This window comes from Gossypium hirsutum, chromosome A01 (genome assembly GCF_007990345.1).
Source record: "Gossypium hirsutum isolate 1008001.06 chromosome A01, Gossypium_hirsutum_v2.1, whole genome shotgun sequence".
Lineage (NCBI taxonomy): Eukaryota > Viridiplantae > Streptophyta > Magnoliopsida > Malvales > Malvaceae > Gossypium > Gossypium hirsutum.
In genome coordinates, this window is record NC_053424.1 from 68,696,298 (window position 1) to 68,714,804 (window position 18,507).

Below are 18,507 nucleotides of genomic sequence, written 5' to 3' on the forward strand. Positions count from 1 at the left end.
CTAACTCTTTCTTTCGTTTTTGAACAACATGAGGGTTGTCTCCAAATTCCAACATAATAATCACATCATTACAATGCTAAAAGGAAAAATCCATCACATCACAGTATAAATAATTTCCAAACAACAAATCAATGGAATTTTCAACTTCAATCGAATTGAGCAAAGATATTTGAAAATTTTCAGATGACTTACCTTGACGAATATGAAGAGAAGACAATTGAGGATTGGGTTTACCTTTCTCGGTCAAAATGAATTTCTCTCTTTGGATAGATAACGTAAGACAAACCTATTACTCCGATAAATTTGAATAGGTGGTGACGCACCATGACATGTCTTGCTCCTCGAGGGGTGGAATTCAGAAAAATAAGACTGGTTAGTATTATCGAAAACTATGGACTTAAATGGAAAAGGAAAGTTACCATGGAAATTTGATTCAATTCCAAAAACATAGGTTGGCCTTACCTTCTCGAAATGAAACGAAAATTTCAGATGTGGCCAAACAAGGTGATTAATAAATGAATCAAAATTGAAACCCAAATCATTGAATTTCACCTTCTTATCAAAAGTTTGAACATCAAGCAAACATATTTTGATTGCAAATGATGCAAAGTGCTTAATGTTTCCATAAAATGAATTCATGTAGCAAATACCAGGCTTGAACACACGAACTTGTTTAGGAATTCCAACAAGCAACATATTAGAAAAAGGTATAATCAACTCACCACACGAATTATATTTCACTAGTTTAAACACACATGTTGATTTGACAAAACCGAGCATACCAAAATGCAAAGGTTCATACTTCAAGAGTATTAATCGAGAATGCAAATCACTACATGGAAATTTCACACAAAAACTCAAAGATTGTTCATGAAGAACACAATTGCACATACATGTGAAGAAGATCTTTTAACATGGATGCCAAACAGAGAATTTTTAACGAACATGCAATTTTTCAAACAGGCAGATTTATCACAAATCAATTGAGCAGGCATATTTAAACATAAAGATTTAACACATGAGTTCAAAAAGTTTGTAGGGTCAAACACATTAGAATTTTTACGTGACAGACTTTGATCAAACATGTTCAAAATTCGCTTAGAGAAAACTAATCCAATGTTGTCAACAAATTTGCCAATGTAGTAATTGTCATAAGAAAAGTTGTATATGGCACCTTTTAAAACAAATTCGTTAACAACAGTAAGTGAACAAAAATTATCCAAATCAAGTGACTTTGATTCGATAAACAAAGAATCCTTACCTTCCTTACCTTCGATCGCAAGTGGGTGGTAGTCATTCGCGAACTTACCTTTTTCGAACAACCTAAAACACCTCTCGTTTGGAAGGTAATGTAGATGGAATTGGTCGCACAAACTTCTAGGAACCTGAAAAGTTAATTCACAAGAAGATCGAACAGGTGGGTTAGTAGAAATAATCCTCACTTGCTCACTTGTTTTCTCACTCGATTCTTTTTCTTCTGAATCACTCATTTCTTTTGTTTCAATTTCTTTTTCATCTTCTTTTTCACTCTCAAATTTCTTTTTGTTCTCTTTTTCAATCTCATTTTCTTTTTCATTTTCTTTTTGGTTTTCAAATGCTTTTTCAAAGGCTTTTTCAAGTTCTCTCAAGATTCGCTCATTTTCTCTCCTACTTGCCTCTTGCCTCTCTTTTCTTTTTATTTCATTTTCTTTTTCTTCTTTTGCCTTTTCTTTTCTTTTCTTTATTTTCTCTTTACAAGAATGTACAAAAGAACGATGAGAATACAAATCTTGTTCAAAAGATGAAGAACTATTTGTGTATAATTCACAATCAAAACTTCGTGAATTATACTCCGAGTAAGATTTCTTTGAAGCTCTAGTAGGAGTATGTCTTTCTCTTCGAACGCCATCTTGGAACGAATTAAAATCGTAATCGGCTTCTCGTCTTCTCGAATTTCTTGATGAAAAGGACTTTCGATCGAAGTCACTTCTCGAATTCACTGATGAATATGAGTCATAGTATGAATCTCTTTGTCTCGAAGTAGATGACGAAAAGGAATCACGATTAGAACTTTTTTCAGGTAGTAGTCGGGGGTATATCTCCGTGGGGTTCTTGGTTCCGTTTTACGACTTGAAGAAACTCGATCACTTTGGTCTCGTTTAGTTGCCATTCTTCGCATTTCTTGAACCAAGTATTGGTATTCCGATTGAAAGAACACAAATACTTATAGGCACATAGATGACCATTCAAATTCGGCATCTAGGTGTTCACACAATAATAAAAACGTTCACACTAATGTATTAAAATAGTTCATAAATTCGGCAGATTCATGAACTAGTAGTTGAATGGACACTTTCTTCCCCCTAAGTGTGTGCATGAATGCTTAATCATAAAGAAAGGCTTCAAGTGACTTGTATGTGCACAAAAGGTTGCATTCATCTCCTTGGGACGTTCATGCACTTGTATGGAACATGTATCCTCATAATTAAACTCTTTAATAGCTTGTAGGTTCATAAATGGCAGCATGAACCTAGTAAATTCGTTCTCCCCTTTGTGCATACACTTAATTCAATCAATGTGCTGAATTATTGAGTTAATTCCTTCCTTTGGACGTTCTTGAACCCATCCATGCATGTGTAGTAGTAGCTTATAGGTCAATTCAAAGTGTGAACAGCTACTTCTTGGCCGAATAAGTGCCTTGGAAAGTTAGGAGACAGCCACCATACATGCACTTAAGCCATTCATGCATTCTATCATCCCATGCTTTTGATCCATTCATGGACTAGCCTTTAATGTCCATACATGCATTCGACACATGCATGAATTTGTAGAAACCTTGCATCTAGCCGTACATGCACCAGCATTTAATACTTCTTCATTCATGAGTGTGGAATGCCCAAAAGAGATGTTTCTTCATCCATACATTGTACCGTCCAAAAGGATGTACCTACATGAAATAAACAAGTCATTAACATATCTCATGAACACTCATAAATTCGGCATGATGTGAACACATTAATGTCATGCATTAATTCAGCTATGTGAACATAATCAATTTATGTAATGACTATGACATATTAATAACAAATATTAATATAAGACAAGTTTAATGCTTAAATAAATATGTGCAAATTTTTGATGTGATCCGGCTCGATTGATGGAGTCGAGTTCACTTAAGTTGCCCGATCATCGACGAGAAGTATTGGTTGATGTCGAATGGAGATAACTTTATGGAGTTGTTTTAAGCGAAAGTAATTAAAAGGGTTCAAAAATGGCTTGGTTTGGAGAATGGATGGTTCGATTTAACAAAGAAAATAAAGTTTAAGTAGATAGATAAAATGGAATGGAAATTGAACTCAAGCGAAGAACGATTCAATACTATGTAAAGTATTGCCCCGGGACTTATATTGCTTAAGGTGGGTTTAATGGAAGTCGAAGATGGACCTTGACCCGTTACCTATAGGGAGGTAGGAACCAAAGGTATAAAAAGGTGGATGAACGCCACACCAGGATGGTGATAAGTTCAAGGAGTCGGGTTGACGCCACTAGCGAGCTAGATAAGTCAGAACGAGACTCGTACAAAATAGGATAGGAGGAAACCTCACAATCAAGTTTAATAATCAGAATTGTCTAACCTTTTTACAAAGAGAAAAGAACTATTTATAGATTACATTAGATAGCCAAATAGACTAAGTAAATTCGGCTTTAATTGAATTAAACTAATCTAGAAATGTATCTTTAAAGGCTATGTCCAAATTCGGCTGAATGGTACTTCAATGGGCAGCTTCATGGCTAAGGAAATGAACTTGAAGGCTTGGTGAATGTATGGGAGAGCAATGGACATGTCTAGGTTCGGCCAAGGTGTGAATGGACACTCTAATAGATGCCTTTTGGTCGAATAGGTACTTAGGAGATCAATGGACAGCAACCGATGCATGTAAGTGAATATTCATGCATTCTTCCATTCATTGTATTAAATCATTCATGCATCATCTTTAAGGCAACCATTCGTTGTAGGTAGTCATGCATGTACCCGAACATACATTGAACCAGAAATGTTCATGAATCCTCATTAATTGTGTTCCCACATGTGGATGTACCTACAAAAGATATAAACAAATTAGATTCAAGGTACATTCAGCTTAAATTAAATAATATCAAGACATATTTAACAAATTAAAATAAAGACATAAATAAAATATAATTAATAATAAATTCGGCTAGCTCAATGATAGTTGAAATTCTTGATGAGCTGAATTGAGCTAGAAAATTCAGTTATGAGCTGTAGTAAAAATAATTAAAATAAAACTATCACTCAAATTATTCAAATAATAAAATTAACGAGCTGGAAAGAAGCTAAATTGAGCTCAAATAGGTGGAATTGAGCTCAAGTGAGCTGATTAAAGTCGAATTGAGCTAAGGGAGTTGGAATTGAGTTGAAATTAGCTTGCACTAAGGTGCATGGTTTCTTCAAGGAGTTGGATCGAGCTTCCCCATCTTCAACGAGCTGATTCTCTTTCCAAAACTTGAACAATAAAGCTGAAACAACTTCATGAAATCGCTTGGACCTAGCTCGGTTCATTGGTCCCTTTGGAAGCTCGAGGGAATCAAGACGAGAACTTGATGGGGCTTGGGGCGTGGTCACATCATCCCCCCCTTCTTCAAAACTACTTGTCCTCAAGTCGAGTTGTTTATTCTCTAGAAAATAATCCGTCTTATGCAACTCTCCTTGAATGAATGGAACAATTAGTCGTTCATAAGCCATTGCAAAAGAACTTACAATATTCGACATTAAAGATGGCAAATGAATCAATGAAAATAGACAACCATTAATCATCAAGAAACGATCAAAACAAATATGTGGATCATGCATAGTCGTATCAAGACAAGTATGAGTCATGTAAAAAGGCAGTTTTAAAACATCATTCTTAAAATCACATGAACAAAACTCCTTCCATATCCATAACTCATCAAATGGTCGAGACGAAAACAAATATGTTTTCAAGCATTCGAACTTTTCAATTTTCTTCCACAAGTCATTGTTCAAGTAAATGGAATGCAAGTAAGGAGACATGAAATTTAAATCTTCATCACAAACATGCAAATGAAAAGTTTCATATGACTCATGATTTCGCATGTTTGACACTCGCAATTGTCGTTTGGTTTTGTTCTCAACAACGACTTCATCACATTTTCCAAAGAAAAAATTCTTCTTATCATTACTCAAAACGGATATATCATCATCAAACAAAATCAAACAATTAACCACAATAGGATTCAAGTGATTTTTAGCATTCAAGGTGTCTTCAAAAATTTCATTTACATTCGACTTAAGAAAAGATGATCGTATAACATCAGAATTCATACCTTGTCCACCTTTAGGAATTGGGAATTGAAGATCGATTTTACCTTTTTCAATCATCACAAACCTTCTTCCTTCAGACTTGTATTGTAATTGGAGCTCCTTCTTTGAATTAACCTGAAATGGAGTAACAAGGAGACAATGGTTATTTAATTCTCTTTTCTTTTTCTCACTCACCTTTCTTGTGATTTCTTTTTATTTTTCAACACTCTCATTTTTTATAATTTTTTTTGTTTCTTTTTGTTTTTCTATTTTTTTCTCTTTCTCATCTTCCTTTTCAATGCTCTCTTTTTCTTTTGCTTGTTCCATGGATCGCTTAAGATGTTGTTGATCTTCCATGACTTGTTGCGGGGACAAGGGTACCAAAGTAACATTTTTACCCTTATGTTGAAACGAATATTGATTAGCAAAACCGTCATGTTTGACTCGACGGTCAAATTGCCATGGCCTTCCGAGTAAAATATGACCCGCATGCATGGGTACAACATCACATAATACTTCATCATGGTAGTTCCCAATAGAGAAAGAAATCTTGGCTTGCTTGGTCACCTTCAATTCGACCCCTTCATTGAGCCATTGCAATTTATAAGGACTTGGATGCTTGATAGTTGGCAAAGCAAGTTTGTCCACCATGTATGTGCTTGCGACTTTAGTGCAACTTCCACCATCAATCACGATACTACAAACCCTTTCTTTGACAAGTCCACGCGTATGGAATAAATTCTCACGTTGTAGTTTATCCACGGAAGTTTGGACACTAAGATTTCTTTTTACCACAAGCATTTCACCTTCAACAGCAAACGCTATTTCTTCTTCATTATCGGAAGGAATTTCAACTTCTTCTTCATTTTTGTCTATCTCCTCCTCCGATTCGATATCACCATTTGGCCTCATAATCATGGCATTCCGATTTGGGCATTAGCTGGCCACATGTCCTCTTCCGAGACACCTAAAACATTTTATATCTCTTGATCGATTTGGAAATTATCCACAGACTTACCTTTGCTAGATTCAGCAATTGGCTTAAGTGTTTTTGGTGGTGTTGTTGGCTCTTTTATCGGATTAGTAGAAGCACTCTTACTCGAACCTTGGTTCCATTTAGATGTATTGGAATAAGAATAGCCTCGAGCAGAACCTTTCTTTTTGATTTGCTTCTCGACTTTGATAGCCATGTGCACCATATCTACGATTTCCACGTAGTGTTGCAACTCAACGATGTTAGCTATTTCCCGATTAAGTCCAGCCAAGAATCGCGCCATAGTGGCCTCACGATCTTCTTGTACATTAGCGCAAATCATAGTGATCTCTATCTCCTTGTAATAATCCTCCACACTTTTGGTTCCTTGGGTGAGATTTTGGAGCTTTTGATACAACTCCCGATGATAATATGAAGGAATAAACCTTCGCCGTATCACAGCTTTCATCTCGGTCCAAGTGGTGATAGGACGCTCGCCATTTTGCCTTCGACTCGTGACAAATTGGTCCCACCAAATCATTGCATAATCTGAAAATTCAATGGCTGCCAATTTAACCTTCTTTGCCTCGGAATAATTGTGGCACTCAAACACTAACTCAATTTTCTTCTCCCATTCCAAATAAGCTTCCGGATCTGAACGTCCATGGAAAGGAGGAATAGTTAGTTTAATACTTTTAAGATCGTCATCATACCTTTCTTGTTCTCGTGATCCATGATGTCGTCGACCTCTCCTTCGTTCACTAACGTTTTAACCTTGATCACTTTCGGGCCCACTTGGTTCAGAAACTTCATTGTCTTGAAATTGTCTTCGATTTCGATTTCTAGGTGGACTTAGAGGAGTCCTTCCTTGGCGGCCTCTCATTTCCACTTGATCAAGACGATCTTGAATTGGTTCCAATTTTTGATCAAATAATCGTTCAAACTCGCGCAACATTGCTTGCATATTTAAATCTGGCACATTTCGTACGGGTTGTCTTTCTGCCATATTTTCATTAAAACTTCTAGACATAAGTAAAATTTTCCTCACTTACAAAAACTCACGGTTCACTCAGAAAGAAAATATTTGTCGCACACGCTCGTGTTTACACTCTTCTAGGCTTTTTCTTTGATGTAAAACACACGTGCCTTTTACCTCTCGACCTCGTCTCACAATTTCGTAATTCGTCTCGATAGACTTAATTTGCTGCTTGAGGGTCGGTTTCAAAATAGGTTACAAAGGAATGATGTGGGTGTAGGGTAGGCTAAACAAAATAAAATCAAGGCTAAGTGTGGCGTTGGGATGGGTAAATAATGGTAGGAAGGGAAACTTGATGATCGGAGTAAATAAGAGAAAAAAATAAAAACTCGCAAGACTTTTCACTTTTTTTTAACTTGATTTTTTGCTTACCCTTTTTTTTTCTTTTCTTTTTTTTGCTTGATTTTTTTTCACTTTTTTTTGAATTTTTTTTTCAATCAATTTTTTTTTCGAATTTTTTTTTCGAATTTTTTTGTTACTCTAATACAATAGTAAGCTAAATACAAGGGAAAAAAATTAAATTACAACTCAAATTTTTTTTTTGATTTTTTTTTCACGTTTCGAACCTACTTGCGGCCTTATTACGAACATCGGCGCTCCTCGTTTTAGTAGCTCTAATACCAAATGATGTGATCCGGCTCGGTTGATTGAGTCGATTCACTTGATTGCCCGATCATCGACGAGAAGTTTGTTCGATTTTGTAGATAGATGGAGTTAGATGATTTTTTATAGCGGAAGTTGAGAAAATGGGTTCAAAAGATGGTTTGGATAGATGTTTGATAGGCTCGGTGAAATAAAGAAATATTGTTTATAATTTAATAGTTAAAATGGAATGGAAAAATAGAACTCAAGCGAAGAACGATTCAATACTATATGAAGTATTGCCCCGGGACTTATATTGCTCAAGGTGGATTAAATGGATTGTCGAAGATGGACCTTGACCCGTTACCTATAGAGAGGTAGGAACCAAAGGTATAAAAAGGTGGATGAACGCCACACTAGGATGGTGATAAGTTCAAGAAGTCGGGTTGACGCCACTAGCGAGCTAGATAAGTCAGAACGAGACTCGTACGAAATAGGATAGGAGGAAACCTCACAATCAAGTTTTCAATAATCAAATTCTGTAACCTTTTACAATAAACAAAATAAACTATTTATAGGCTCTCTAATACCTATTAAAATTCAGCTACTAATGTGTTCACACAACAATTAAAAATGTTCACACTTCAAGCATTAAATCTCTGTTCATGGATAGTGTAAGTTCATGCATGGTTGAATAATCATGTTTCTTCCCAAAACCCGTTCATGCATGCTTAACCAATAAGAAAGCTTCCTTGTTCCATGAATGTGCATCATCAATTCATATCCAACCCCTCTTGGACGAATGCTAGGTGCATGGGTAATGCATCTCTCTTAATTAAAGCTTTAATGATGGGCTGGTTCATGAATGGAAGCATGTACCTTGTAAATTCGTTCTCCCCTTTGTACATGCACATTATACATTCAATGTGATGAATTAAGGTAATATTCCCTCCCTTTGGACGTTCATGAATCCACCCATACATGTATAGGAGCTGATTGGTCAAATTGAGGTGTGAATGGCTTAGATGCTGCCTTGGGAATACGATCGGCCAAGCTTGTGCTTTAAGTTGCTGGACACCTTTTGGCCAAATAGGTGCCTTGGGGAGCCAAATGGATCAGCCACCATTCATTGAAAGAGGCCTTACATGCACCGTCCCATACATTGAACCTATCATGCATGAACCTTGTTTAATTACTCTCCAAATTCAACTCACCTACAAAAACACATGAACCAAAATTAAATCACATAAAATTCAGCTGAACAAACATTAATATAATTTAGACACACTAATTAAACATAAATTAAATTAGACAAATTTAATAAAGTCTTAACAAGACATATTAAATTCGGCCAAGACACATTTAAAACATGTAATAAGTCAAAACATAATTATAAGCTGTAGTAATTTAAGCTAAATTAATAAATTACTTAATTTATTCAGACATTAAAATAAATGAGTTGAAATAAACTTAAGCCAAGCTCAAACGAGCTAAAGTAAGCTAAATTGAGCTCAAACGAGCTAAATTAAGCTCATGTGAGCTAAATCGAGCTGGGAAAAACTAAGATTGAGCTTGTTGAGCTGAGATTGAGCTTCATCTTGCACTTGGGGCCCTCGTGTTTTAGGCCAATCATGATAGCAACGAGTGGTGCCACAGCATGATGCGATTGAGATCACATCATACCCTCCCTCTTGAAGACGATTTGTCCTCAAATCGGGCCACTTGCTCGCGAAAAATTTTCGAGATCACAAGCCCTTTTGTTCATGATCCGAAAAGTATTGTTTTTAAAACTCCAGGAACCACAAATGGTTTGAAAAGAAAATGATTTAGTTCCATGCCCTCCCTCTTTAGGAGGAAACCATTCCAAAGTGTCACCTACATAGAAATGGAACGAATTAGTGACACTAAAATTTATAAACTCAAACGATCTTTTCAGAATCTTATTCAAAATTAGAATGCATAATCCAATGCCGGGATCAAATGTAGAAGTGGATCTTACCTGTTCACAATGGTTTTCCATACTTGGTAATAAAGGATGCATCAGAATCAAATCAAATTTATAATCAAAATTTATCAAGGAGTCCTCCAAATGATCATGTAATCTAAGTTCCACTCGATCAATCTTACTTAAACATGCAGAATTTATATAGCAAGGCAGATTTGAGACACCATCTTCAAATTCAAATGCACTAACCATTTTACATGCCATCGTCTTATCACATATTCGGATCAAAAGAAAATTAAACAAGCATGCCTTTAAACATTCATATGTCTTGATTCTGTTAAACAAAAATAAACAACATTCTCCACAATCAAAATTTGATTTTGTCTTAACAAGCCAACAAGATTCACACGTCTCGTTTTCAAACTTAGTGACAAAGCATCATACAAGTAACGATTGTTTACTTGGTCATTCAAACAAAATTTACAATGCTTGCCTTCTCTCAAAGATGAACCAGAATAGCGAACTCCAGGGTTGAACACACGATATTGTTCACTCGTTCCAAAATGCAGTGTGAATTTCTTAATTACCAACAATTCACACAAGTGGAACAAAAACAATTTGAGCATGCATATGTTCAAACATTCATACATCGTAAATCTCATTCGAATAGACTTGTTCAAACATGGGGAATTTACGCAAAAAAATAGAAAATTCAAATTATCACCACACACAAGTAGACTAGGCGTTTCACATGCCAACTTTTTATCACAAGAGTTCAAAATTTGTTTGTGCAGATTTATTCGTACTTCAGTAAAATTCTTGCCAATACCATACTCATCAATAGGAAAACACTTCTTACCACTATGGAAGGTGTAATCACCATCATTCAGAATATGATAATCAAACAAATCGAACTTTGTATGTGAATAATCTTTATCGCACACTATCACACTTTGTTCATGCTGATCTAATCGAACGCCTTCAATAAAATTGCCAGCAACAAACTTATCATAGAAAAAACTTTTCAAAGCACTAGTTGAAACAAAATCATAAATAATAGATGAACGAAAATTAACCAATTCAATGGGAAAAACCCTTTCACAAAAACAATTTTCAGTAATCTTGTCATAAACATGTGAGTAAATGAGTTGAAACTCGCTCAACAAGGAACCCTTACCTTGCTTACCATTGGAAATGTGACAATCATTTTTATCTTCCAACTTACCTCTTTCAATCAATTGAAAACGTCTCTCGGTAGAAAGGTAATGAAGTTGGAACCAATCCGTGGATGGAATCTTGCAAACCTGAAACAAAGAAAAATCACAAGGTAATTTCGAAAGGGGGTTAGCAAAAAAATTCCTCTCTTTTTTGTGATTACTCACTTCACTCGTTTCTTTTACAGACTCTCTTTCTTTTTCACTTGATTTCTTTTCAAGCTCTCTTTCAATTTCTTTTTTCGCTTTTTCTTTTTCAATTTTTTTTTCATTCTCAATTTCTTTTTCAATTTTCTTTTCTTCATTTTCTTTTTCTCTCACTTTTTCGATTTCTTTTTCTTTTGCAATTTCTTTTTCTTTTTTGTTTTCTTTTTGTTTTCTTTCAATTTCTTTTTCAATCTCTTTCTCCTTTTCTCGGTCAATGGATTGCTTCATTTTGAATTGGTCTTCTTGCACTTGTTCCGGTGTGAGCGGCACTAAAGTGATTTTCCTTCCTTGATGCTTGAAGGAATACCTATTGGTACGTTCATCGTGAATGACCCTGCGATCCGATTGCCATGGTTCTCCTAGCAACAAATGGCAGACTTGAATAGGCACAACATCACAAAGGACTTCGTCTTGGTATCTTCCGATGGAAAATGCAACACGCACTTGTTGAGTAACTTCAAATTTGCCTTCAACACCAAGTCCTTGCAGTTGATAGGGTCGTGGATGCTTGGTAGTGGCCAAGCCAAGTTTTTTTACCGTTCGAATACTAGCCATGTTTGACCTACTTCCACCATCAATAATGAGGCAACAAACTTTATCGTGGACACGGCAACGCGTGTGAAACATATCTTCACATTGTGGTTCATTTTCCAATCTTTGAAGGATTGCACTAATCTTGATGTCAACGATAGTAGATGTCAAATCTTCTTTATCTTTGTCAAATTGTTGAAATTCAAATCACATTATCCTTTGCATTTCTTGTCTCCACATTTGGAATTCAAATTCAGAAAATTCTTCAGACATGCTTCAACAAAATATTAGAAAACAAAAGTTAAATTAGAAAGAAAAATAATTCTCACCACAAATCTCTCAAGTTCGCTCAAAAAGAAAAATTCACTCACTCTCGTGTTTGAACTCTCTTTTAGGCTTTTTTTCGAATGAACTCACGCTCTCTTGCCTTTTACCACTCGACCTCGCTCACAAATTCGTAATTCGTCTCGATAGACTTAATTTGCTGCTTGAGGGTCGGTTTCAAAATGGGTCACAAGGGATAATGTCAGGTGTAGGGTAGGCTGAATAAAGAAGAAAATTGGTTTAAAGTGTGGCGTTGGGATGGGTAAATAATGGTAGGAAGGGAAACTTGATGATCGGAGTAATAAGTGATAATGATAAAAACTCGCAAGACTTTTCACTTTTTTTTTCTTCTTTTTTTTAACTCGATTTTTTGTCACTTCTTTTTTTTCCTTTTTTTCGATTTTTTTTGAATTTTTTTTGAATTTCTTCTCTTTTTTTTAAATCCAATACAATAGTAAACAAAATACAAGGAAGAGAAAAAAAAATTAAATTCCAACTCAATTTTTTTTTATTTTTTTTGACTTTTTTTACATTACGAACCTACTCCGAGCTTGATACGAATGTCGGCACTTCTCGTTTTAGTAGCTTTGATACCAAATGGAATGGAAATTGAACTCAAGCGAAGAACGACTCAATACTATGTAAAGTATTGCCCCGGGACTTATATTGCTTAAGGTGGGTTTAATGGAAGTCGAAGATGGACCTTGACCCATTACCTATAGAGAGGTAGGAACCAAAGGTATAAAAAGGTGGATGAACGCCACACCAGGATGGTGATAAGTTCAAGGAGTCGGGTTGACGCCACTAGCGAGCTAGATAAGTCAGAACGAGACTCGTACGAAATAGGATACGAGGAAACCTCACAATCAAGTTTAATAATCAGAATTGTCTAACCTTTTTACAAAGAGAAAAGAACTATTTATAGATTACATTAGATAGCCAAATAGACTAAGTAAATTCGGCTTTAATTGAATTAAACTAATCTAGAAATGTATCTTTAAAGGCTATGTCCAAATTCGGCTGAATGGTACTTCAATGGGCAGCTTCATGGCTAAGGAAATGAACTTGAAGGCTTGGTGAATGTATGGGAGAGCAATGGACATGTCTAGGTTCGGCCAAGGTGTGAATGGACACTCCAATAGATGCCTTTTGGTCGAATAGGTACTTAGGAGATCAATGGACAGCAACCGATGCATGTAAGTGAATATTCATGCATTCTTCCATTCATTGTATTAAATCATTCATGCATCATCTTTAAGGCAACCATTCGTTGTAGGTAGTCATGCATGTACCCGAACATACATTAAACCAGAAATGTTCATGAATCCTCATTAATTGTGTTCCCACATGTGGATGTACCTACAAAAGATATAAACAAATTAGATTCAAGGTACATTCATCTTAAATTAAATAATATCAAGACATATTTAACAAATTAAAATAAAGACATAAATAAAATATAATTAATAATAAATTCGGCTAGCTCAATGATAGTTGAAATTCTTGTTGAGCTGAATTGAGCTAGAAAATTCGGTTATGAGCTGTAGTAAAAATAATTAAAATAAAACTATCACTCAAATTATTCAAATAATAAAATTAACGAGCTGGAAAAAAGCTAAATTGAGCTCAAATAGGTGGAATTGAGCTCAAGTGAGCTGATTAAAGTCGAATTGAGCTAAGGGAGCTGGAATTGAGTTGAAATTAGCTTGCACTAAGGTGCATGGTTTCTTCAAGGAGTTGGATCGAGCTTCCCCATCTTCAACGAGCTGATTCTCCTTCCAAAACTTGAACAATAAAGCTGAAACAACTTCATGAAATCGCTTGGACCTAGCTCGGTTCATTGGTCCCTTTGGAAGCTCGAGGGAATCAAGACGAGGACATGATGGGGCTTGGGGCGTGGTCACATCAATTTTTATTTAATGCATTAAAGACAAAACATAGTTTAAACTAAAATGAGCTAAGCTTTAGCTCGTGAGCTAAAGTTGAGCTGAGGCTAAACTCCTAAGCTGAAGTTGAGCTAAGGTTTAGCTTGTGAGTTGAAAGTGAGCTAGGAGTGAGCTCGGTTTAGCTCAGGCAAGATGGATTGAGCTCGAATAAGCTGAATTTGAGCTGGACAGAGCTCGTGGAGCTGGAAACAAGCTGGGATCAGCTTGCCAACATTTCATTGCTCGGCTTAACAGACTTGCTCGATAAAGTTCGCGGGGCGTGCTCGTATCACAATGAGAATATGTATTGATTACCAACAGTTTAATAAAGTGAATGTAAAGAACAAATACCCTCTTCCTAGAATTGATGATTTATTCGATCAGTTGAAAGGTGCTACTGTATTTTCAAAGATAAATCTGAGATCGAGTTTGATATGAGTCATAAAGGCCCAATCCAAGTTCAAGAATGTGATGGGCTCAAATTGCCACAAGGCCCAATAACGAGATCAAAGGCCCGACAAATGCGGTCCAAACTAAATGGGACCATTCAAGAGCTTGTTATCAAGGCCTTAGATGCATACACGAGAGAACAAGAAAATCAAGATTCACTTTCTTGTTTTCAAGAAAATCAAGAAACCGAATCTTGGCCCAATTTTGCTGTTCGAAGAGATTTCAAGAATCAAGAAAATCAAGATTTCAAATCTTGGAAACCTTGGTCCAATAAACCAAATCTTGCAGCCAAAACGCATTGGATCTCCATTACGAGCGTCAATGACCCAATTTTGGTAGGAGATGGATCACGAGCCCAAATTCTTGAAGGCGAGGCCCAATAACCAAAATCCAGCCCAATCAAGAAATTTCTTCATACTTAGTTGAAAATCAAGCCAAAATGTCAAAGGGCCCAATTTGTAAACATCTTACTTGTTTAATTTAATTTTTTAATCTTTAGGAGCATTACATGTAAAATTCGGCCCAAAACAGCCCATATAAGTGCATGGCCGAATTTACCTTGTTATTTTATTAATTAGGTTTAATTTTTATTAGTTACTTGTGAGATTAGGATTTGTTGGAGGCCTATATAAGCATTGGCCAGCCACCCTTTGTAAAAACATCTTATTATTAATTTTTTATATCAAATTTCAGATTTGTTGAGTGCAGAATTTTCTTTGGGGTTTTCTCCAAGAATTCTCTCTTGAGTTTTCTTTAGAAGTTGTTTTAACAATCTTTTGATTGTGGGAGCCATCTTCAACCTTCTTCTTGCCATTGATATTCTTTGGAGGGGAGATTAGAGCCGTTTGAAGGGAGTTGTGAGATCTTTCGAGATTTCAAGGCTTCTTAGGACTTATCTTTTAATTTCTTACTGTCAATTCTTTCTTTATTTCTACTTGTGCTGAATCATTATCTAATCTATTTTCTGTTCTTATTGTGTTTTCAGCCTTTTTCTATCTTTAAGGAATCAGCCCAAAAATCCCCAATTTCTAGGGTTTTTCCATACTCTTTTTGGGTGAAATTAGATTGTCGAAATTTGGGGAAAACTATCTTGGTGTTCAATTGGGCAGAATCACAATCTCCTTGAGGGTTTCAAGAACCCTAACACTTATTTCTATTCTCAATTTGATTCTTTGCTGATTTGGGGATTTTATTTCAGATCTGGAAATTCAAAGTTCTAATCTTTTAATTTTTCTGTTTCGTTTCGGATCTGATTGTTTAGGGTTTTCGTAGGAGTTTCCCGTGACTTGGCAACTCGATCTTGGTCCGCGTGCATTCCCCGTATCATTTGGTATCAGATTTTGGGTGTTTTGGGTGTTCTTGGTTGATTTCTAAACTGATCTCTATTTTTTAAAGCATAAACAGCAGTTTTACCCAGAAAAATTGTTCAAAAAAAATTCATTTGAGTGGGTAAATGTTGTCCGATTGATCTGAAATTTTACATACATGTTTTTGGCACTGTGATTGAATATAAAAAATTTATTCCCGCAAAAAAATCAGTCAAAAAAATCAAAAAATACGAAATTCAATAAAAATTTAAAAAAAGATTCAGCGGGTTGAATTTGGTGCCCAAAATTTCCAGATCAAAAATTAAATATATAAGGACACTCCAGATTTAATTTCGTGATTTTTGGAGATCGGGAACACCTCGAACGAAGTTGTCAAGTTACTCCGCAGTTTTTCGGGTTTTCTGTTTTCAGCAATTTTTATTGATTCTTAGCTGTAGGTTTTCATTTGTTTACCTTTATTCTTCCTTTACGTTATCTAACACCTTCTTGTTTCTTGTGTTAGTAGGATTTAAACGTGTGCACAACTTCTTCCTCGGTGCAACAAGAATCAATTGGTGTCTCGTCAGTTTTTGGCATCCTAGTGCAAATTAGGATTCTTTGATAGTTTGGTTCATACTCTCTAATTGGTTGATATAAACTCTGATAAAGAACTCACAAGATTGAATTCTACCTCATTGAAAATTTGAATTTTCTTTTTGAGTGATTAACGGTGAGGTTTGATAACTTTTATTTTTGAGTGTTGAGTGTTTTGCAGGTTTTAAAAAAAATGTCTACAGGTGATAATAATGGTGACATATTTAAAAAATTCCAACAACAGTTGGATGAACAGGCTGCTGCTCTTCGAGCTTTGACTGCTACCATCAATGAGGTGCGATTGAATCAAGAACCTCAATATCGATATCCAATCAAGGAAGATAGGGATAACCAGCCCCATAGGCGCGACCCTCGACGTGTCCCTAGAATGGATGATGATTTTCATGATCGTGGGCAACCTTCTTTGGCAAAACCAAAGAGTGAGTAGCAACGAGAACATCTCTTTCATACTCGCTGCCATGTATAAGATAAGCTTTGTAGAGTTATTATTGATGGTGAAAGTTGCTCGAACATAGCCAGCACGACGATGGTGGAAAAGCTTTGCTTAACCACTACCAAGCATCCACAAACTTATCAACTACAAGGGCTTAGCAACGAAGGCCAATTTAGGGTCACTCAACAAGTGCGCATCGCCTTTTCTATCGGTAAGTATCAAGACGAAGTTGTGTGCGACGTAATGCCTATTCAAGCCTGCCATTTGTTGCTAGGAGAACCGTGGCAACTGGATCGAAAAGTCACTCACGATGGTCGTACCAATAGGTATTCTTTCAAGCATCAAGGAAAGAAACTCACCTTAGTGCCGCTCACTCTGGAACAAGTCCATGAGGACCAAATCAAACTGAAAAATTCTGTTAAAACAAGTGAGGAAAAAGAAAAAGAGAATGAAAAAGAGCAAAAAGAGATTGAGAGTGAAAAAGAAATTGAAGAAAGAAGAGAAAATGAATTAGAAAAAGAAACAAAAGAAAAAGACGTGGAAAGGGTAGTGAGGAATGTTTCCACTAACCAATATATGAATTTTTCTTGTGTTGCTACTTTTCAGGTTCCCGAAAGATCGAAAGATAACTTTCAACTTCAATACCTCTCAAATGAAAGACGCTTTCATACGATCAACTTAGACAAAGATGAAATCACACTACATGATCCCGAAGGTAAGCGAGGTAAGGAAATTTTAGAAACCGAGTCCAGTGCAGATTTGAAAATTATTGATCAAACTTTTGGTGACTTAGTTCTTAAAAGATCCCCTCATTTTGATCCGATTAATTGTTACTTTTCGATTGTGGTTGATAAAGTCATTACGAAAAGAAGCGTGATTTGTTATTCTCTTGATTTACCTTGTGTAAAATCCTCGAATTTGTCCAAATCTATTTTGGAGAATGATGTGACCACGCCCCAAGCCCCATCAAGTCCTCGTCTTGATTCCCTCGAGCTTCCAAAGGGACCAATGACCCGAGCTAGGTCCAAGCGATTTCATGAAGTTGTTTCAGCTTTGTTGTTCAAGTTTTGGAAGGAGAATCAGCTTGTTGAAGATGAGGAAGCTCGATCCAACTCCTTGAAGAAACCATGCACCTTAGTGCAAGCTAATTTCAGCTCCATTTTAGCTTTTCTAGCTCGTTTCAACTCCGACCAGCTCAATTGAGCTCATTTCAGCTCAATCGAGCTTAATTTAGCTACAATTCAGCTCATTTATTTTATTGGTTGAATAATTAAAGTATTTTATTAACTTAGTTTAAGTTATTACAGCTCATAATTATGTTTTGATTTATTTCATGTTTTTAAAGTTGTCTTAGCCGAATTTAATATGTTTAGCTTAAGACTTTATTAAATTTCTCTATTTTAAATTTATGTGTTAATTAATATATCTATTTTTAATTAATTTGTTCATGTTTCATGTAGGTACAGCTGAATGTGGAGATTCATTCAAGCTAGGTGCATGAACGTCTACTTACAATGCATGATGTGGGAACACAATTAAAGATGATTCATGAATGGGCTGGTTCAATGAACGTAAGGATGATGCATGAATGATTTAATACAATGAATGGAAGAATGCATGAATATTCACTTACATGCATCGG